The following is a 19,589-nucleotide window of genomic DNA, read 5'->3' as shown; positions in this document are numbered from 1 at the left end:
GTCGTCTCATTGACCATAAAGGAAAAAGGTCACTGATTGTTTCCCAAGGCAAACCTATAGGTCTAATATTTCTGATTTTGTTGTGTAGGGAGAATGATAGAGAACTGTTGCGAATAATGGTTAGAGACTTAGGTTTCGTTTATAAATTGTGGGAAGCATTATTATTTTTCATGCGTTTAGATAGTTTGTTATTCTTTTGACTTGCAAAATCATTTCACATGGCATGTTGGGAATGCTTTAATATCACACTTTTAAAAATGTTTGACCATTGGCAAGGATCAACCATGAAAACCTAGTCTAAATCTTAAGTGGAGTAGGACTCATTGAAAGTTGAAATATCATGAAAAAACCTAAGCTATTTAGGCCGTTGAGATCAGAACTGGTAATTGGTTTAATAATAGGTCCATCATAATATCAAAGTTGACAAGCTCATGTAACTTTTTTTCATGCGCATTTCACGTTTCTTATCATCGAGATGAACCATTTAGTTACCTTTTAACAATAAAACTATCCACCATCTCAATGGCATTAAAAAAGAGTTACACGGCCCACGTACTCGATATTTATTCAAAGAGGTCTAAATGGACGGTATTAGAGATAGGATCTATAAAAAAGGGGTTACACCATCTGCATACCTAGTGTTTTTACATAAAACAAATTAGAGTCGTCTCCAGAGTCTGTGATTTCTCCACGCAGTTCTAGTTTTACCAAGAAAGAACCAACAAATTACATCTAGGATGGAGCAAACTGCGAAGAATCACTTGCACACGTGAGCAGGCCGTTAATCTCCATCGACAACTTCTTGATTGGTGTTTCTGTTGACGACGACCTTTTAGAATAATTCAGGGACATACCGAACTAACGTACTGATCGATAAAAAAGTGACTGGGGATGGGATGAATTGTCTTTTTCAGTCGTCACACGTATCCGAATGTATAAATAGGGAAGACTATATATGTCTTTTTCAGTCGTCACAGGATGCCAGGAACCTTCAAGGAAACCTCCTCCACCAACACGCACATTCCACCGACCAGATAGCCGAAGACTAACGGCTATATGTATAAATACCACATCGCTCCACCACCCTAGCAGGACCAGACCTCATCTCTCTCTCTCTCTCTCTCTCTCTCTCTCTTTAAAAAGCACGACAAAGAAAGCCCGATGGCTCCCAAGCAGGAAGCCATGAAACTGAAGGAATCGGCAGGGAAGAGGCAAGAGCTGCTTGTTCATCCTCCCCGGCGCGGGCACATAAAGCGCCTCGTGTTTGCCTGTTTGCTCCGGAGCTTCAAAGTCCCTGTGGGTAAAACCTTCGGCTTTCTTCTCAGCCGCAAGGCCCTGTGCACCACCGCATCAAATCACAAGTCACCTCTCTTGTCTTCGCTCACTCATTGGGGTTGCAAGAAGAAATCGCCCCAGGTCGCTTGATAGTGTTGATGGGTAGTTGTGTTCGATTCCTGAGTTCTGTGTCCTGTTCCGCTTTTTGTAGTAGTTTTCGGCGGGAAAATGGCTCCGTCTCTTTCGTCTGATGTTCTGTTATCTTCTGCCACTTGTTTTCAATCTTTCACTGCTTCAGTTGTGCATCGTGTCCTAAAGTCGTCGGTGATATGAGCGACCCATCTCGGAAAGCCAAGTCATCCTCCAGTACCACAGGCTCGATTTTCAATTCTTGTACATGAGAAGAAGATCGATAACATGTATTTCATTCGGTCTTTTCAGCAGGATATTTACTTTTTCAGCTTTCAAGTGGTCATGCTTTTATTTGTATCAGTCTCAATCGGCATCAATTTTTGACATTTAGTTTAGGAAAAGGACCATGTGGACAGGCATCAATCATTTTAGTTCCAATTGGGTATTAGACAAGATACCAAGAGATGTAGGCATGTTGTGCTTTAGAATTTACTTTTGGAAGGAGGAGGACGACGAGACCGTTTATCATTGACCCCCCAAACAAGAAAATTGATCCTGATAAGTTCTGCTACATTAATTAATCACTTGAGGGGAAAGTTTAGATCCTTGTGCATTGGATGTTGCTCGAAAGGTACAAAGGTACTCGATGCTTGTGCATTGGATGTTGCTCGAAAGGTACAAAGGTACTCGATGCTTGTGTCGTCGTATGATTGGACTCGGTTGACTTTCGTAAAGATAAAATAAATGCATCGATTAGTAACGATAATCAGAATTATTCGTGACCTGAGCAGCCTGGCTGGTCAAGCCAGTGCAGCTTACGTGCAAATTGGTGGGCTAGAGCAATGTTTAATGCATGTTTTTGAAAAGTAGTATCAGCTATCCGGAGTTTACTTGGAAGGGGACTGTGCTGCAGGTTAGTTCCTCTAGTTAAACTGAGATCCAAAACAAAGCAAAAAACAAAATGAGGGTATTAACTTATAAGATTTATATCAACAATAAAATTACTAAGTATTCTGTTCCCTGGGTCAAATGCGGCTATCAGTATTCTCTAGGAGTACCTGTGTCCACCTTGTGTGGTTCACCACCTAATCTTTGATAACAACTCCCCTTGAACTTATCCTAGAGAGAGTTTAGAGTACTTGTCTTGATGGTGATTTGAGTTGCTGAATATTTAAAGTTTCCCATTGTAAGATCCATGTATATTTGAATTCTTAAACCATACTGCTAATTCAATGCGAACATTGCTCATCATAGAACATGGAATTTCATATCTTGTTTGACAGTTGCGCGGAACTCGTTAATCTCTCTAATTTTTTCCCTCCATCTGGTAAATGATACTGAACTCCAATATACCATTTTTTTCAGTTGATTTTGGATTATCGGTGAGAAAAAGCAGGTTTAGGTTTCTATGCAGGGCCGTTTATTTTATTCTATGGATGGGGCAGTAAAATTTTAGCTTTTAGCATATGGAATCGAGCGAACCTCAAATATTAAAGAAAACACATATAATATTAGTATAAATCATATAGATTTTTTTCGTAATTTGAAAGATTGGAACAATATTTCATTTCAAGGCATGAAACAGAAAGTCCTTTCTTAAGGCTTAACGAACATAAGTGTTCCACTTATTTCCCGTCTTTCGCCCCCAAATTCCTGTCACATGGTTTTGTGATATAAAACCAACCGTTGTTGCCAAATATCTTCATTAACTTTTCCTCTCTAAAACCACAAAATTTCATCCATAAGATTATATAAACCTCTTTCAATGAGTCAATTAGATTGACTTGTCTCTGTTGTTTCTGCAGCTTAAAGTACATAAAAGTTGCCAGTGTTACTGTCCTGAAGAATGTTATGAATGTGATTACAGCAGTTGGGGAGATGTATCTATTTAATAAGCATCATAATGATAGAGTATGGGCTGCTTGTTCTTGATGGTCTGTTTCTGACTGTTCATTTCATTTCATGAGGACCAAGATCAAGATTGACAATTTCCAGCTACAGAGAGAGCTTATAGTTGCATAACAGAATGTACATAAGCTAAAAATTGGTCCACCTGATGGAAGCATCGACTCATCTCGCTGAACTCATCTCGCTGAGTTGTTTTTTACAAATGTAGCAAGCATTATTCTGGTGTACTGAATCTTCTGTTAAGTCCATGAGATAATGTGGATGTCCATGCATCTTCTATTGGCAAACTAATCTGTGAGGTGCTTAATAATTAAGTGCATGGTTGTAGCTGCATACTCTTACTGTCGGTTGTTCTGCACTTTAACGGCGGGAAAATGGCTCCGTCCTTTCGTCCGTCGGTGTTCCGTTATCTCGGCCGACATCTTCTGCCGCTTCTTTTCAATCTTTCACTGCTTCAGTTTGTATATACATCTGTGTTATAAAATTGCCGCTTTGGAAAGCCACGTCATCCTACGGTGGTACCACAGGCTCGATTTTCAATTCCTGTACATTAGAAAAAAGATATATAATATGTATTTTATTCAGGTCTTTTCGGCAGGGTATTTGCTTTCTCAGCTTTCTAGTGGCCACCATTTTTAGGTTTGTATGAGTCACAATCAGCATTAACTTTTGACATTTACAGTGCGTTTATTTTAGTAAAAGTATTTTTCGCGAATCCATTTTCTAGACTTTCACCTTTTTGGTTCGCCGAAAATGATTAGTCAACCGAAAATACTTTCTGGTCAAGGAAAACGTTCATGTATAAAATTAGAAAATTAAATTTCCTAATCTAAGAAAGTAAAAATAATATCTAGAATTGCTTCCTTTTACTTTTTTAATATTTTATTCTTTTCTTTCTTTTCTTTTCTTTTCTTTTTTTTTATTTTTTTATTTATTTTTAAAATAAAAATATTTAAAAATTCGAAATTTTTTTTTTGCTTGAGATAAAATCATGGGATTGAAATCATTTTCCAATTGAGATCCAAACACCAGAAAATATTTTCAATCACATATCACCAAACAAAGGAAAACTAATTATTTTCCTGAAAAATGATTTTTCGAAAAATATTTTCTAAAAACGTTAAATATTTTCCGCCAAACGAACGGAACCTTAGTATAGGAAAAAGGACCATGTCGACACGTATCAATCATTTCAGTTCCAATTGGGTGCTAGACAAGAAACCGAAGATCTAGGCATGTCGTGGTGCTTCAGAACTTATTTTTGGGTGGAGGAGGAGGACGAGATTTATTATCATTGACCCCCCATAAAAAGAAAATTGATCCTGACAAATTCTGCTACATTAATTAACCACCTATGGGGAAGGTTTATCTCGAAAGGGTACCAAGGTACACGATGCTCGTTGTATGATCGGAGTTGGCTGACTTTTGCAGAGATAAAAAAAAATGCATTGGCTGGTAAAAAAATGACAAAGGCTATTCGTGGACCTAACGACCCCACCGATCAAGCTAGTACAGCTTACGTGCAAATTGGTGGGCTTGACATTGCGAGTTCAATTGACCCAATGATCTTGTGGGCCCCACATGCGGTCCACACATGCAACGGACGACATGCACTAGACTTATATGGTTCGAGTCCAACTAATAATTTCCCCTCAATTGGGACCGCATGAAAAGCCAAAAACCTTACACTTTGGGCTTAGTTGGGCTATTCAATGTAGCACTCTTTTTCTAGCCCATCCATATACATTGCAGGCCCTAGCCCCTAGGGATAGAAGTGATTAAATATATCGAATGGACTTTAGTTTTATATTGCTACACTACATAATTGAAATTACCATTTTATGAGATTTGTTGAGCCTAATGTTTTTAGAATTATTTGTTGGGTTTGGCTCTTAGAAGAAAAACTATATCCTTCAATCAATGAGATAATTAGAAATGGGTCGAACAACACAGAGGATACGATTAGGGGGATGTACGACGTAGTAAATTTTCTAGGTAATTATGCAAACGATGTATACGTTATTTGGTCTGGCACTTACTTTGGCTGAAGCTACAATGTGTATCTTCTTAGACTAGCAATGGCCATAAACGGGTCGGGCATTATATGAAGAGCGCTAATTACCCAATGTAGAGGAAGAATGATTGAAATCTTGTAAAAATTAGTCGGATGCTTGAAAAAGTCCGAGGAAAAGCCATGAAATAGAGTTTGACTTACGAGGCTCGTTTTTTAGGATATATATATATATATATATATATATATATATATATATATATATATATAAGTGATTTGGATTCTTGAGTTAGTCATCGTCCGTGAGTTTATGTAGATCAAAGATTCCATGAAATGCCAAAACCCAATTTAGGATATTATTTCCTTTAACTTACTTAAAAAAGAAGCCGAATTTTTTGGTGTGCGTGCTCGGAATGTTTTCGGTCCAATTTTGTCGGCTCCAGTGTCATTTTCCTTGATTTAATTAGTGAAGCTAAGAGAGCATACACTGGCGGGAGCAATATTTAATGTATGGTTCCAAGAAGTAGTATCAACTATCTGGAGTTTACTTAGAATTGGGAGTTGCTGCAGGTTAGGTCCTACAGTTGAACTAAGATCCAAAAGAAGAGGAAGAAAAAAACGAACAAGTGAGGGTATTAAGCAATTAAATTTGTGTCTACAATAAGATTACTATGGGGGTGTTGAACTTTGTACCCGCGATTCGAAAATTGGTGTTAAGGGCGTAATGGTCAAGAATGATTTACGAGATTAATTTAAGAAATGATCCGATGAAATCAATAAGTATATGGACAGCGAGTCACAACGAACAACCATCACCGGGACATTACAGATCAATTTCCACAAATCAAATCAGTCCTTTCAATTTCTTGTACGAGAAGCAAATGCACGACTAGATGAAACAAGACTCATTAGAATAAAATATATGGAAGTCGGGGGAAGGGTCAAGCAACGTATTCGAGTCGATGCAGTGGAAGACGAAGCATTGACTGATGCCGCCGAGGACAAGTCCTCTTGGGATCCTTCGAGGAAACCTTCGGCTCCGCTGCGTGTGGATACAGAACATCATCCGAACACCAGAAGTGCATTAGCCGGCACATGTTGATGGGCGATCCCCTTGTCCGCCCTTTTTGTCAACGATCGTCTGATTTTGTTATGTTGGGAGAATGATAGAGAACTGTTGTGAATAATGGTTAGAGACTTGGGGTTCGTTTATAAATTGTGGGAAGTATTATTATTTTTCATGCGCCGACTTTTTTCCGTGCAATTCCTTTCGTGAATAGTCAGATCGTTTGTTGTTTTTTTTTTTTTTTTGAGCTTACAAAATCATTTCACATAGCATGTTGTGAATGCTTTAGCCCGAGCATTGGCAAGGATCAACCGTGTAAACCCAATCTAAATCTTAAGAGGAGTAGGCCTCATCGAAAGTTGACGTTTCACGAAAAAACCTAAGCTATTTGGGTCGTTGAGGTCAGGACTCACGATTGGTTTGATAATAGGGTCCATCATATTACTAGAGTTGACATGCCCGTGCGACTTTTTTTCCTACACATTCCACATTTCTCATCATTGAGATGAACCATTAATTACTTATTAAAAAAATAAAACTATCCACAGATTTGATGGTATCAGAAGAGTTACACGGCCTATGTACCCGATATTTGTCCAAAACAAAACTACCGTGTTAGATAAAGGATGTGTAAAAAAGGTGTTACATCATCTGCGTACCTAGTCTTTTTTCCATAAAATGTACTAAAGTCTTCTCCAGAGACTGGTTTCTGCAAGTAGTTGTAGTTTTATCAAGAAAGAGCCAGGGAAGAACCAACAAATAACAACTAGGAAGGTGCAAACAGCGAAGAATCGCTTGCGCGCGTGAGCAGGCCGTTGATCTCCGTCGATGACTTATAAATTCGTGCTTCTGTTGACGACCACTTAGAATAATTCAGAGATATACTGAATTGACGTACTAATCGATAAACAAAGTGACTGCGGAGGGGATGGATTGTCTTTTTTAGTCGTCACACGTAATCGAATTTTGTTATATCTTTGTTAACCGCTCTTTCTGTCGACGACTTAATCGTATTAGCAGCATGCCAGGAACCTTCAAGGAAACCTCCTCGACCAACACGCACATTCCACCGACCAGACAGCCAAAGACGGAAGACTACGTATAAATATCACATCTCTCCACCAAGCAAGACCAGACCTCATTTCTCTCTCTCTCTCTCTCTCTAAAAAGCACGACAAAGAAAGCCCGATGGCTCCCACGCAGGAAGCCATGAAAGAGAAGGAATCGGCAGGGAAGAGGCAAGAGCTGCTTCTTCATCCTCCTTCCTGGCGCGGACGCATAAAGCTTCTCGTGTTCGCCTGTGTGTTCCGGAGCTTCAAAGCCCTTGTGGGTAAATCTTCGGCTTTCTTCTCGGCCGCAACCCGATGCGCACCCCCACATCAAATGACTAGCTGCCTCTCTTGTCTTCGCTAACTCGTTGGGGTTGCAGGAAGAAATCATCCTAAACCGCTCAATAGTGTTGATGGGTAGTCTGCTTTTGTAGTAGTTTTCGGAGGGAAGATGGCTCGGTCTTTTTCGTTTGATGTTCCGTTATCTGATCCGACATGTTCTGCCACTTGTTTTCAATCTGTCACTGCTTCAGCTTCAGTTGTACATCGTGTCCTAAAATCGTCGGTGATATGAGCGACCCGTTTTGGAAAGCCACGTCATCCTACGGAGTACATAAGAAAAAAGATGAAATTATGTATTTTATTCCGTCTTTTCAGCAGGGTATTTGCTTTTTCAGCTTTCGAGTGGCCATGTTTTTGTTTGTATCAGTCTCAATCAGCATCAATTTTTGACATTTAGTTTAGGAAAAAGGACCATGTGGGCACGCATCAATCATTTCAGTTCCAATTGAGTACTAAACAAGAAACTGAGGTGTAGGCATGTCGTGTTCTAGAACTTACTTTTGGATGGAGGAGGAGGAGATTGATTATAATTGACCCCCCAAAAAAGAATATTGATCCTGATAAATTCTGCTGCATTAATTAATCACTTATGGAGAAAGTTTATATCCTTGTGCGGTGGATGTTGCTTGAAAGGTACAAAGGCACTCAATCCTCGCGCTATCATATGATTAAACTGAGTTGACTTTCACAGATATAAAATCAAATGCATCGATTATTAATAATAAATAGAGTTATTTGTAACCCGAGCGGCCTGGCTGGTCAAGCCGGCGCAAATTATGTACAAATTGGCGGGCTTGACGAGTTATTGTAATTTCAGTTGGCCAATTAATCTTGTGGGCCCCACATGGGGTCCACACGATCCGACGGATGACATGCACCAGATCTATATGATTCGGACGCAGCTAACAATTTTCCATTGATCAAGGATCCCATGGGAAGCCAAAACCCCAAATAAGATACTATTTCTTTTTGACAATTTATCCACTATTTCTGTATTCGGTGCGGGTGCGGGTGCGCGGAATGTTTTCCGCCCAATTTTTTCGGCTCACGCGTCATTTTTCTTTCATTTAGTGAGCGAAGCTAATGAGGGGATTAACTTATAAGATTTATATCAAAAATAAAATTACTCAGTATTCTATTCTCTGGGTTAAATGCGGCTGTCAGTGTTCTCTAGGAGTACCTGTCTTGTGAGGTCCACCACCTAATCTTTGATAACAACTCCCCTTGAACTTATCCTAGAGAGAGTTTAGAGTCGCTTGATGATTGGTATGGATGGGGCATATAGGGCACTGAAATGGTGATTTGATTTTGTGAGTTAGCCCGATAAAAAAAGAAATGGGTTAGCCTGATAAAAGAAGAAACAATAAATTGAAGAGAAAGGGAGAGATGAGGGTATTTCGGTAAGTTCACAAGAGAAAAGGAGTGTCTTAGTCAAAATTGGGATGGATAGCGACGCCCTTGCCAAATATCTTCATTAACTTTTCCTCTCTAAAACTACAAAATTTCTTCCACAAGATTATATAAACCTTTTTCAATGAGTCAATTATATTGACTTGTCTCTGTTGTTTCTGCAGCTTAAAGTACATAAATGTTGCCATGGTTACTGTCCTGAAGAATGTTATGAATGTGATTACAGCAGTTGCGGAGATGTACCTATTTAACAAGCATCATAATGATAGATTTTGGGCTGCCTTATTCTTGATTGTCTGTTTCTGACTTTTCATTTCATTTCATGAGGACCAAGATCAAGATTGACAATTTCCAGTTACAGAGAGAGCTTGTAGTTGCGTAACAGAAAGTATATAACCTAAAATTTGGTCCACCTGACGGAAGCGTCGACTCATCTTGCTGAGTTGTTCTTACAAACGTAGCAAGCATTATTCTGGTGTATTGAATCTTCTGTTAAGTCCATGAGAGAATGTGGATGTCCATGCATCTTCTATTGTCAAACTAATCTGTGAGGTGCTTAATAATTAAGTGCATGGTTGTAGCTGCATACTCTTACGGTTCTTCTGCACTTTAAATTTCCATCAGTAGTCTCTGCAGAAAGATTAGCTCTCCTGCATGATTACGCTTCATTGTCCTCTTTCGGACAGATTGCTACGTTAGGACATTTCATGAATTCAGAAATTTTTGTCTACTAAAAGTTCTGATTGATTTGGCAGATCGTTTCAGAAACTTCTGAAGGGATTACCGATTTTTCTTTCCATCCAATTGGCTATGAATGGCAGATTACTAATTGTTTCTTAACGGCATCATATTCGGTGAGTATGCTCAAGGTTCTTTAATGTCATGTGGAAGCTTCAATTAACTATTTTTAGATGTTTGACATAGAGTGTAGAATTTGCATTGATAATAATGTAATGAGAACTGTTGAGGTCAGAATAAACTTTTCAAGTTTCATATGAAATGTGCAAAAGTACTTTCACTAGTTACTTCAAATCAGAACTGCTATGGTTTTCACTGATTCTACTTTGATTTGCCAAATGCTTATACAAACTGCTGAAACTTCTAAAAAATGTAGAACAGACTCCCTGAGCAACCATCCCAAACAGGGAGGCCATCTCTAGGTGAACAGATGAAATCGCATATTTTGTGCATAAATTAGCTAGATGACAATTCGGTCTTAAGTTGGCTGTAAGTGCAATGAAGTCTGCATACTGCCACTTCTCTATTATTGATCCCAGTGACTGTTAAAACGCACGAGCTTATCCTGAATGGGTTATGGGATCCGTCATTCTTTTCTCTCACCAATCTCCTCTACTCGTTTGAGTAGCCAATTGAAATTGAACTGGTGTGCATCCACTTATCTATTTACTCGTTTTTTTCAATGCAGCTAACACTACGTAAAGTCATGGATAAAGCAAAGCAAGTCACAAAATCTGGAAACTTGAATGAGTTCTCTATGGTCCTTCTAAACATTGCCCTTTCTTTGCCCCTTGGAGTTATTCTTATGTGTTTTCAGTGTGGTGGACTATCTGATTGATACGTGAGTTTTCTCTTTCTTCCTTTCATGATTATTTATTTGCCCCATGATCTTGTTAAAATTATTTTCCTTTTGTTTATGTATTATTGATATGTTTGTAAAATCTTCTGCTGATAGGTGACTGAGTTTAAGCTTTATATCTTGATTATCCTTTAGTATATTGGGTGCCTTCAACCTGGTAGCGATGTATTTGTCCTTGACCATTAGCTGGAATCTCATGTGGCTGTATATAGTTTCAACTTTTAAGTAGCCTCTCACTTCATGTCATTTGCTAATTATTCTCTTTAACGGCTGAATGTGTTCTTTTGACAATGTGTAATGTTGCGATCCATATTAAACGCGTAGATACCTGTCACTCGTGATTGTAAGTAAGATAAGGATGTCCTGTCTAATATGAAGAAACAATGTTTTCACGATCTTGCCATTTGTATTGACTAAATGTTATTAAGCTTCTATTCTTTTCTAATCAAGAAAACGTGCTTGCACGATAGGTGCAATATGTAGTTTTAAACCTGTTATAATTAAGCTTATGATATTTTCTTTGTATGTACGTAGTTGCAGACCTCTTTTAAGGTTACCAACCTTTTGTTTGGTGTTGCTATTTAGTGGGATTCTTGGGTTAGCTATCAGCTTCACTTCTATGTGGTTTCTTCATCAAACAGGGGCCACCACGTGCAGTTTTGAACATCAAGTTTGCTGTCTGATATCAATACAATATTGCGCAAACTTAGCTAGAGTTTCTTGGACAGCGGTTACTGCATGTTGTGGTTTACTAAAGGAATCCTGATTTTAGCCAATAAATAGACTTTAAGCAGCTAGTGGACGAACTGTGGTTTTTTGCCCACAGGAACATGGGTGTGACTTCCTGTTAGTTGAGCCCTGATTGCTCCCTGAAGGGGAAGAAATTAAGAAAAACATGAATCGTAAGTACATATTGACTACAGCAATTTTTGATCTTATGTTGACATTTTTCATTAGTCTTTCCAACTCATTTTCAGTTTAAACACCTGAGTCCTAGTTGACAAAATTTTCAGACGAAGACTATCTTGTTCGCTCTAGTCATGTGTGAATTGTCACATGTCAGTTAAAGTTTGCTGCTTCTTGCAGCTTTCGTTTCACGTGTACTTCTATCAGGTTTTGTTCTTCTTAGAACATTGTACTATGTTTCACTTGTCTTGTATGTTGTATTTTTAATTAAATGCCTTACCATCTTGAGGGCTTGGAAGCTGAACAAAACAATATTTCCAAATATCTTGATCTGAATTTTAATTCTCTGTGTGGTTCCATCTTGTTGCACGTAGTTATGTTAGGCTGAGGTTGGAGATAGCTCGCTCTCTTACACTTTTAGATATGCCGATATCTGTAGGTTAATTCTTTTTGGCAACTTGCATGTACTTTTTATACTCAGACGATTATCTAAAACCATTTGCACTGTCAAAATATCATCGGTTCTTTTGTCAATTTCATTTTATTCTTCTTAAAAGGTTTGTGTATTTTCCAAGTTGCATGATCAAATGATGTCAAACGCTAACACCCATAAATAAGTTTGGAATACTTGGATGATGGCCTAAGTTTCTATTTTTGATTGAGTCGTGCAGTCCTCATCACTGTTTTTAGCGTCTAAAAATGATTTGGTTTTAGCAATTTATACAGTGAATTGAAGGTGGAAGGTGGCTCAAGTCGGCGAGATTGACAAAATCCCCTGCCAGGTACTTGCTCTTCAATCAATTTGAATATGCAATCTCGATATTGTGATAGTACGATTTTATTAACAATTATGGTACTCCGAATTCCATCCATTTTGTATTCGTTTTTGTACAACTTCTATGCAGATTCAGTGCAGCTTCTGTGCAGATTCTGTATAGCTTTCGTGCAACAAAAACTGATCGAAGGACCAAAATCCGATGGTGTCAGTACAAACTGCCATTTTTCTCTTTTAAATTAGTTTCTTTTGAGGAATCTTTCAGTTCTAGCATAGATCCAGGTATAGTTATAAAAAAAAAAGGTTGGTAATTTCTGAAAACCTATTAGTGCTATCAACACAAATCCCCTATGTCCATTAATTTGATTATGCAATCTCGAAATGGATGGTTTTTTTCAATACTCTTATAAGGCTCGACGACCTTCTTACAAGAAGGCCTGCTTGAGATATCATCCCACCATGCGCTCACATTTTTCCGTTCTCTTATCAGGTTCTCCTTACCTATCCTGCCCACCAAGTACTACGTGAAAGGAAGGTGGCTTAGGTCGTTCTCTTATCGGCTTCTCCCTACCTAGCTTGCCCGCCAAGTACTAGGTGAATGGAAGGTGGCTCAGGTTGGCGAGGCTGACAAAATCCCCCGCCAGGTACTTGTTTTTCCATCAATTTGAATATGCAATCTCGATAATGTGATAGTACGATTTTATTAACAATTATGCTACTCCGAACTCTATCCATTTTGTATTCGTTTCTATACAACTTCTGTGCAGATTTCATGCAGCTTTCGTGCAAATTCTCTGCAGCTTTCGTGCAACAATAACTGATCGTAGGACCAAAATCCGATGGTGTCAGTGCCAACTGTCATTTTTCTCTTTTTAAGTTAGTTTCTTTTGAGGAATCTTTCAGTTTTAGCATAGCTCTAGGTATAATTATAAAAAAAGAGGTTAGTAATTTCTGAAAACCTATTAGTGCTATCAACACGAATCCCCCGTGTTCATCAATTTGAATATGCAATCTCGAAATGGATGGTTATGTCAATACTCTTATAAGGCTCGACGACCTTCTTCCAAGAAGGCCTCTTCAAGATATCATCGCACCATGTACTCACATTTTTCCGTTCTCTTATCAGGTTGTACCTATCCATCTTGCCCACCAAGTACTGGGTGAATGGAAGGCAACTTAGGTCATTCTCTTATCGGGTTCTCCGTACACATATTTCCCACTAAGTACTTGGTGAATGGAAGGTGGCTAGGGTTAGCGAGGCTGATAAAATCCCTCGCCAGGTACTTGCTCTTCCATCAATTTGAATATGCAATCTCGATATTGTGATTGTACGATTTTATTAACAATTATGGTACTCCGAACTCTATCCATTTTGTATTCGTTTTTGTGCAACTTCCGTGCAGATTCTGTGCAGCTTCCGTGCAGATTCTGTGTAGCTTCCGTGCAATAATACCCGATCGAAGGACCAAAATCAGATGGTGTCACTGCCAACTGCCACTTTTCTCTTTTAAATTTGTTTGTTTTGAGGAATCTTTCGATTTTAGCATAGCTTTAGGGATAATTATAAGAAAAAAAGGTTGGTAATTTCTGAAAACCTATTAGTGCTATCAACACTAATCCCCTGTATATATTAATTTGAATATGCAATCTCGAAATAGATGGTTATGTCAGTACACTTATAAGGCTCGATGACCTTATGCCAAGAAGGCCTACTCGAGATATCATCCCATGACGTGCTCACATTTTTCCGTTCTCTTCTCAGGTTCTCCTTACCCATCTTGCTCACCGAGTACTGCATGAATGGAAGGTGGCTCCAATCGTTCTCTTTTCGAGTTCACCCTACCCATCTTGCCAACCAAGTACTGGGTGAACGGAATGTGGCTCAGGTCGGCGAGGCTGACAAAATCCCCAGGCTTGTACATGCTCTTCCATCAATTTGAATATGCAATCTCGATATTATGATAGCACGATTTTAATAACAATTATGTTACTCCGAACTTTGTCCATTTTGTATTCGTTTCTGTGCAACTTCTGTGCAGATTCCATGCAGATTCTGTGTAGCTTCCGTGCAGATTCTATGAAGCTTCCGTGCAACAATAATTGATCGAAGGACCAAAATCCGGTGGTGTCAGTGCCAACTTCCATTTTTCTCTTTTACTCTTGAAAGGCTCTTCATCAAAGGATGATGCCGATCTATTCTGTCTAAAAAATAATAGGCCATCTTGCAAATGAATTTAGTTTTTCTTCTCTCTTTTCTGTGAGTTATTCTTGCAAATTAATTTGGATATTTAGATCCAAATTAAGGTTTCTACAATTATTTGTTGAGTTTGACTATGAGAAGAAAACCTATATCATCCTTCGCCCAACAAGGTAACTAGAAATGGGTCGGAAAACAAAGGGAGGATCTAGGGAATATCATTAAAGAAGATTTATTGCCTAAAATTCAACCCTTACTTTAGCCAAAGCAACAATTTTCCTTCCCATATTTGCATTAAGTGACGACACTAAAATAGAACTCCCTTAGGGAAGAAGCTTCAGGGAAAGTTCAGCTTTCCTGCGTATCAAACCTTATACTGAGGATCCTACTGCACCATTATTCTGTATCTTCATATATTTCTTGACTTCGTCCGTCGACCACCATCTCAATCGCTAGTTGTCCATCAACAACCGCTAGTAGTAACGACGGGGCATAGAACATGATTGCTCTGTTTTACTCGATTTCACGTTCGAGATTCTTGAACTGATGAAGATTGAGCGAGACTTATTCGTTCACTGTGATTCCGACCATAAGCAATAATCAAGACCACTGTCCTCGATCTAGCTGCTGATTGAAGTTCCTTCATAGCTCACAGATCAAGTAATGTTAATCCCCATTGCATAGCCCATTACTAATGGATGTTCATTCGCTTCAGTTAAAGCAAGAGTTAGACTGGTTTTTGTTGGTTTCGAATACACATATTTCCCACTAAGTACTGGGTGAATGGAAGGTGGCTGGGGTCAGCGAGGCTGATAAAATCCCTCGCCAGATACTTGCTCTTCCATCAATTTGAATATGCAATCTCGATATTGTGATTGTACGATTTTATTAACAATTATGGTACTCCGAACTCTATCCATTTTGTATTCATTTCTGTGCAACTTCTGTGGAGATTTCGTGCAGATTCTATGCAGCTTCCGTGCAGATTCTGTGTAGCTTCCGTGCAATAATACCCGATCGAAGGACCAAAATCAGATGGTGTCACTGCCAACTGCCACTTTTCTCTTTTAAATTTGTTTGTTTTGAGGAATCTTTCGATTTTAGCATAGCTTTAGGGATAATTATTATAAAAAAAAAGGTTGGTAATTTCTGAAAACCTATTAGTGCTATCAACACGAATCCCCTGTATCTATCAATTTGAATATGCAATCTCGAAATGGATGGTTATGTCAGTACTCTTATAAGGCTCGATGACCTTATGCCAAGAAGGCCTACTCGAGATATCATCCCATGATGTGCTCACATTTTTCCGTTCTCTTCTCAGGTTCTCCTTACCCATCTTGCTCACCGAGTACTGCATGAATGGAAGGTGGCTCCGGTCGTTCTCTTTTCGAGTTCACGCTACCCATCTTGCCAACCAAGTACTGGGTGAACGGAATGTGGCTCAGGTCGGCGAGGCTGACAAAATCCACAGCCTTGTACATGCTCTTCCATCAATTTGAATATGCAATCTCGATATTATGATAGCACGGTTTTAATAACAATTATGTTACTCCGAACTCTGTCCATTTTGTATTCGTTTCTGTGTAACTTCTGTGCAGATTCTGTGTAGCTTCTGTGCAGATTCTATGAAGTTTTCGTGCAACAATAACTGATCGAAGCCATTCTCACCCATAAAAGGACCTCTTGCGGACAAAAAAGGGCGAGGGCTCTTCTGGTGGTGTGACGATAAATGGACAAGAGAGATAGGACAAGAGTGAAAGAAGAGAGCGGAAGTCATCTTCTTCCTTCCACCCCGCAACCCGACGCCATTATTGCTGCCGCACCGGAGCCGCTGTTGCTAGGCGCCTCGCGATGACCAACCTTGCTTGCCTCATAAGTCGCACAAAGAAGCACCCGGAGAGCCGCTGCAGCCTACCGATCTTGTGGAGGCCCTTGTCTCGACGAGTCGACGCCCCGAGAAAGTCCTGTAGCGTTGCCCCTACTTCGACGATACACCTGCTGCTTTCAAATTCTGACTGAGCTATGCAGTGCCCGACGACCACAGCCGCCGCCAAGCTCCCCGTCCCGACCTCAACGCTGGCTTCCCGGGCTTGAGATCACCTCCGACGATGGCGACGAGCTGCTGAGCCCACAACGTCCCTGTAGCTTGTACTGAAGTGCCGATTCTAGCCATCCATCGAGCCAAGGTGCATTGCTGTTTTGCAGGTTCTTCCGGAGAGTTTGTGAACCATCCAGTCCACGTCGATTCTTCCGACGAGCCAACACACAAAGCCAGCCACCCACTAAGTACTGGGTGAATGGAAGGTGGCTGGGGTCAGCGAGGCTGATAAAATCCCTCGCCAGGTACTTGCTCTTCCATCAATTTGAATATGCAATCTCGATATTGTGATTGTACGATTTTATTAACAATTATGGTACTCCGAACTCTATCCATTTTGTATTCGTTTCCGTGCAACTTCTGTGCAGATTACGTGCAGATTCTGTGTAGCTTCCGTTCAATAATACCCGATCGAAGGACCAAAATCAGATGGTGTCACTGCCAACTGCCACTTTTCTCTTTTAAATTTGTTTGTTTTGAGGAATCTTTCGATTTTAGCATAGCTTTAGGGATAATTATAACAATTATGTTATTCCGAACTCTGTCCATTTTGTATTCGTTTTACGTTGCAGCAATGCGTGCAGATTCCATGCGTGATTCTGTGTAGCTTCCGTGCAGATTCTATGAAGCTTCCGTGCAACAATAAGCGATCGAAAGCCATTCTCACCTATAAAAGGACCTCTTGCGGACTAGAAAGGGCGAGGGCTCTTCTGGTGGTGTGACGATAAAAGGACAAGAGAGATAGGACAAGAGTGAAAGAAGAGAGCGGAAGTCATCTTCTTCCTTCCACCCCCGCAACCCGACGCCATTATTGCTGCACCGGAGCCGCTGCTGCTGGCTGCTTCGCGATGACCAACCTTGCTGCCTCATAAGTCGCACAAAGAAGCACCCGGAGAGCCGCTGCAGCCTACCGATCCTGTGGAGGCCCTTGTCCCGACGAGTCGACGCCCCGAGAAAGTCCTGTAGCGTAGCCCCTACTTCGACGACAGCCTGTTGCTTTCATCCCAGCCTTTGCAGTTGCAGCCCGACGACCACAGCCGATGCCTCTGCTCCCGTCCCGACCTCAACGCTGTTCCCGGGCTCGAGATCACCTCCGACTGACGGCGACGAGCTGCCGAGCCCACAACGTCCCTGCAGCTTGTACTGAAGTGCCGGTTCTAGCCATCCATCGAGCCAAGGTGCATTGCTGTTTTGCAGGTTCTTCCGGCGAGTTTGTGAACCATCCAGTCCACGTCGATTCTTCCGGCGAGCCAACGCACAAAGCCAGCCACCCACTAAGTACTGGGTGAATGGAAGGTGGCTGGGGTCAGCGAGGCTGATAAAATCCCTCGCCAGGTACTTGCTCTTTCATCAATTTGAATATGCAATCTCGATATTGTGATTGTACGATTTTATTAACAATTATGGTACTCCGAACTCTATCCATTTTCTATTCGTTTCTGTGCAACTTCTGTGCAGATTCCGTGCAGATTCTGTGCAGCTTCCGTGCAGATTCTGTGTAGCTTCCGTGCAATAATACCCGATCGAAGGACCAAAATCAGATGGTGTCACTGCCAACTGCCACTTTTCTCTTTTAAATTTGTTTGTTTTGAGGAATCTTTCGATTTTAGCATAGCTTTAGGGATAATTATTAAAAAAAAAAATGTTGGTAATTTCTGAAAACCTATTAGTGCTATCAACACGAATCTCCTGTATCTATTAATTTGAATATGCAATCTCGAAATGGATGGTTATGTCAGTACTCTTATAAGGCTCGATGACCTTATGCCAAGAAGGCCTACTCGAGATATCATCCCATGATGTGCTCACATTTTTCCGTTCTCTTCTCAGGTTCTCCTTACCCATCTTGCTCACCGAGTACTGCATGAATGGAAGGTGGCTCCGGTCGTTCTCTTTTCGAGTTCACGCTACCCATCTTGCCAACCAAGTACTGGGTGAACGGAATGTGGCTCAGGTCGGCGAGGCTGAGAAAATCCACAGCCTTGTACATGCTCTTCCATCAATTTGAATATGCAATCTCGATGTTATGATAGTACGGTTTTAATAACAATTATGTTACTTCGAACTCTGTCCATTTTGTATTCGTTTCTGTGCAACTTCTGTGTAGATTCCATGCGGATTCTGTGTAGCTTCCGTGCAGATTCTATGAAGCTTCCGTGCAACAATAACTGATCGAAGCCATTCTCACCTATAAAAGGACCTCTTGCGGACAAGAAAGGGCGAGGGCTCTTCTGTTGGTGTGACGATAAAAGGACAAGAGAGATAGGACAAGAGTGAAAGAAGAGAGCGGAAGTCATCTTCTTCCTTCCACCCCCGCAACCCGACGCCATTATTGCTTTGCCGGAGCCGCTTTGTTGGCGCTTCGCGATGACCAACCTTCTTTGCCTCATAAGTCGCACAAAGAAGCACCCGGAGAGCCTGCGGCCTACCGATCCCGTGGAGGCCCTTGTCCGACAGTCGACGCCCGAGAAAGTCGTGTAGCGTTCTTTGCTACTTGCGACGACTGTTGCTTCCATCCCGGCTGGCGATTGCGGCGACGACCGGCCCGCCGCTTGCTCCCGTCCCGACCTCAACGCTGTTCCCGGGCTTGAGATCACCTCCGACGACGGCGACGAGCTGTCGAGCCCACAACGTCCCTGCAGCTTATCCGAAGTGCCGGTTCTAGCCATCCATCGAGCCAAGGTGCATTCTTTGTTTTGCAAGTTCTTCCGGCGAGTTTGTGAACCATCCAGTCCACGTCGATTCTTCCGGCGAGCCAACGCACAAAGCCAGCCACCCACTAAGTACTGGGTGAATGGAAGGTGGCTGGGGTCAGCGAGG

At 40.8% G+C, this 19,589-nt stretch overlaps 1 pseudogene; it reads left to right on the top strand.

Annotated features, from left to right (window-relative positions):
* The first annotated feature begins 1,161 nt into the window (after positions 1–1,161).
* LOC115667446 (GDP-mannose transporter GONST1-like) lies at positions 1,162–12,634 on the top strand (annotated as a pseudogene).
* The last annotated feature ends 6,955 nt before the right edge of the window (positions 12,635–19,589 follow it).

The sequence above is a fragment of the Syzygium oleosum genome, unplaced genomic scaffold (genome assembly GCF_021117445.2).
Source record: "Syzygium oleosum isolate NSW1041296 unplaced genomic scaffold, Sole_v2.1 Sole_v2.06, whole genome shotgun sequence".
Lineage (NCBI taxonomy): Eukaryota > Viridiplantae > Streptophyta > Magnoliopsida > Myrtales > Myrtaceae > Syzygium > Syzygium oleosum.
The sequence above is the reverse complement of the archived record's forward strand: the minus strand, read 5'-3'. Positions and strand labels throughout refer to the sequence as shown.